Below are 3,923 nucleotides of genomic sequence, written 5' to 3' on the forward strand. Positions count from 1 at the left end.
AAAACGACGTGTCATTGATCGCTTTTTTACTTTTTCGGGTCAAAGGCACTAATAACGAAAAGTACTCCTTGGTCGTAAAAGATCAAGCGGTTCTCTCAAGTATTATTTTATACTTTTTCGGGCTTGGGAGACACAAATTTACGAAAAAGGTCAACTCTGGAGTCTTCTTAAGTTTTTTCAGACTCTCTAAAATTGAAAAACGCCGAGTTTCTCCTGTACTAGACTCGTTAAAATTTCACAGTAAAGGACCTGTTCAATTACAAACAGGAACGAACCAATCCTTCTTAGGGTTCGAATTTAAACTAAGTTGGACTCATCCGAAGGATGAGCTTATAATCAAGCAAATGTTATCCTCCTCAAGCATGTCAAAAATAAAGAGGTACTTACCATAAATGGTGAGGGAAAAGAGAGAAAAATGAGCCTGTTTGTCATACTTTGTAACCACTCTTGAACACGACACTTTTATTCACCTGGGTTGGGAAATCCTTTGCCTAACAGTTGATCAAACCACATTGAAAGTCTTCAGTCGGTTTCTGGGTATTAAATTTGGGTCAATTGTCACCAAGCCATCTGTCCTGTCGTTATGTGTTCAAGAGGTCATTGCCAATAAGCCATTCATCTGCAAAATATCTGTCATCCATCTTGACCATCCCTGAGTCAGCCCTTGCAACTAAATTTCTTCAACTTGATCTATGATTTCATGTTGTGGGCTTGCCTATGACGGATCGCTTTCTATCGACATCAGCACATTATCTAGAAAGATGATCTAGAAATCGTCAGTACCTTGAAATATACATGCCTCAATGGCAGGTTTCTTGCCTTTGACGACAGTTTACATCATTGACTTTCGATCAAAGGATTCCGTGACATGTTCGACATCAACACATTTATTCACATCTCATGGATTGTGTTATCACTGAAAATTCTGTTGCTAAATTTTTTTTAGCCTAGCTTAAAGACAGGGTGTTTTCGCAGCGCATGAATTCTTTTTAGCAGTTTCGCAGCGCTACCTGTTTAGGTGATTTCGTAGCGTGCTACGAAATTGGGGATTTGTTCGAGTTTTCAGTGGAGGCCCAAATCCTATCATGCCTATTGTACATGGGTTACAACTGCTGTAGATGAGGTTGATCTGCTTAAAAGGTCTAATGTCAGATCTTTCAGATGATATTGAAGATATCAAGGTTTACAAGGTTGTTCGTGTATTAGTTCTTCCATGTGATTGTATCTGCCAGAGGCAAAGCAACGGTTACGTAAGCAGATTTTATTCTTGTATGTTATACCCCATGCCATCCTCAACTAATTCAGAACTCTGAGCCTCTGTCCTGCCATATACATTTCCCGAAAGTGGCTCTGAACAAAACAATTCAATGGGTTCAAATGAATGTCATTTTGATTCTTCTTGTTACTATGTCCCTTACTGACCTGAGCATTCTGTTTCATCTTCTCATGTAAAAACTTCTGGCAAGTTGAGGGTGCATAACCATTGCCCCACTAGCAGACATGAACTGGGGAATATAAGATGTTTGGCTCTTGAAAAGGTTGCAGAATCTCTGGAACTTCCTTGCAGACATCAAAAGCTTGGTTGTCACGACATATTCCCATATTATAGCAAGCTCAAACATGAACGACAATGCATGTTCAGGCCTTACAGTTGCCCTTACGCAGATTCTGAATGCTCAGTTACTGGGGACATTCCAGCGTTTGTGACTCACTTGAGAAATGATCACAAGGTGGATATGCACAATGGCTGCACCTTCAATCATCAATATGCAAAACCTAATCCTCAGGAGCTGGAAAATGCAACATGGATGCTGACGGTATTCAGCTGTTTTGGTCAACAATTCTGTCTTCATTTTGTAACATTCCAGCTTAGAATAGCCCCTGTGTATATGGCCTTTTTGCGCTTTATGGATGATGATAATGAAGGAAAATTTGGCGTGCGGGCAAATGGACAAAAGCTGTGTTGACAAGGCTGTCATTTATGAATCTAGTGACATGGAAGAGCCTCTAATACTGGAGTTCCCTGAACTGACTGCCTCAGCCCGTCGTGATTACTGGCTAGCATTGATTAAGGAGGTGGTAACTGTGCATATCTTTATCAGCAGGTTTGGTCTCAAAGGCAGAGAAGAAAAGGAGGCAATAGCTAGATCAGTTGTTGGAGTAATCCGGCTCCATGCAACAAGGGAATCATTTCGAATATTCCTACCATGCCCTCAAACCCTTCTAACTTTTACCCTGTGAGAGGAGCTACTGCCAGGAGGTGACTATGTCCTTGAAGAATTGGCCAATAGTATTCTCACAGAAAGAAATCATAAGGATGCCCACTTGTCTTCATCAGCTCTCTTGTCGCACGTTTTGGGTGTTATGGACTGCCAAAAATTTACAATCAAGGAGAAAGAGGCCATCTGTGTAGAAAAAACACAGGTTGGAGAATTGACACCTCTTGAAACGACAGTCCAGCAATCAACACAGGAAGCAAAGGAAACAGAAACGCTTTGGAGTTATCGCAACTATCTGGCTTCTTCGAAATGTATTGCAGTCGTTTCTTCAAGGCACAGGGGTTTTTGAAGTAATGTGTAATGGTGATCTTGTGTTTTCTAAGCTAAGAGAGAATAGGTTTCCAAGTGTTGGCAGCTCGTTGGGAGCAAAATATTAGCCTGCTCTAACTCTGCATTTTCTTTACAGATGACTGATATAAATGAAAATGTCGTGAATCTTATTAAGCACGTTGGTTCATTATTTATGCACATATTGAAGACATGAAAGTGAATTGTAACATGGATCTAGTAACATGGATTTTGGAACCAGAGAGTAGATGTCAGAGTGGTATGTGATGATCTATCATTGCAAAACCTGTGTACTAGTGTTTTCTGGTTCGATATCTGTGGCCTGGCGCAGTTATCATTTTCAGTGATTGCGGGAAAATGAGCTAGTTACGGGATCAGACACCTGTTCAGTTCACTATACATCCAGATCCTCGGGAGCGAATTGAAATTGCCCAGGGTCATGTTTTCTACAGGCTTTCACTCCTAAGACAATTTCTACAACGACAAAGGCATTGGATCCTGAATCTAAGGTAGTGCATATGTCATCTTCAGGTGTACATGATTGTGGGATCGCGTACGTGTCAGTCATGAGTTTTGACAAACAAAATGTTGAAGATGTGGCAAACGATATTAGTTGTTCGTTTATTAGCTCTGCCACCGACAAAAGACAGAGACACATGGTCGAAATTAGCTTATCGTTGCCAGAAAGGTGTTCATATTATTTAAGGCTCCTGCGCACATCTGATCGTCTTCAACAGGATGTTCGATTTGTTATAAGACAGGGGACATCCAGCAGGCTCGTATTGGTGGCCATATACGAGAGCGATGAGAGCGCTAACGCTCTTTATTGGGCTCTTAACAACGGGTTAACATCGTGTCATTCTAATTCATGCTCAGCGCCCTCCAAATCCCCTTTCCGCAGCTCGAAGATCTGGTTTCATGGCGCCAGCAAATGTACTGAAGGAATTCGAAAACGATGTTAAAGAAGTCTACAGAGAGGAAGGCAAGCTGAAAAAAATGTTTTGGCGGATGACTGGTTTCTCTCTCCCTTCAGCGGTGGATTCAATTTTGTATAAAGAAGCATGTACAGTTGAAGATTTCTTTGCCGAGGAAGAAATTATTCAAAAGCGCTAGACTATCAACAATCGTCTTATTAATTTTCTTCGAGGCAAGGAACAAATGTAACAAATGCTATGTTATATTGTACAAGAGCCACCAGATGGCGCAGAAAGTAAGCGAGTTTTCAGGGTTCCATTTATAGCGTGTGAGATATTCTCTGGTGAAATTGACATTATTTTCAAGACACTGGTTGAAGAGGAAGATGTAATGAATTTACTGTTTTTCCTCTTGGAATCTGGCCGGCTCCATAGAACCTTG

General features: G+C 41.0%; 1 pseudogene; it reads left to right on the forward strand.

The window, feature by feature from the left end:
• Positions 1–1,145: 1,145 nt before the first annotated feature.
• LOC149143266 (E3 ubiquitin-protein ligase SINAT2 pseudogene) lies at positions 1,146–1,967 on the forward strand (annotated as a pseudogene).
• Positions 1,968–3,923: the final 1,956 nt, after the last annotated feature.

The sequence above is a fragment of the Pinus tabuliformis genome, chromosome X (assembly GCF_031772625.1).
Source record: "Pinus tabuliformis cultivar Carrire ecotype Pingquan chromosome X, CPIR1, whole genome shotgun sequence".
Lineage (NCBI taxonomy): Eukaryota > Viridiplantae > Streptophyta > Pinopsida > Pinales > Pinaceae > Pinus > Pinus tabuliformis.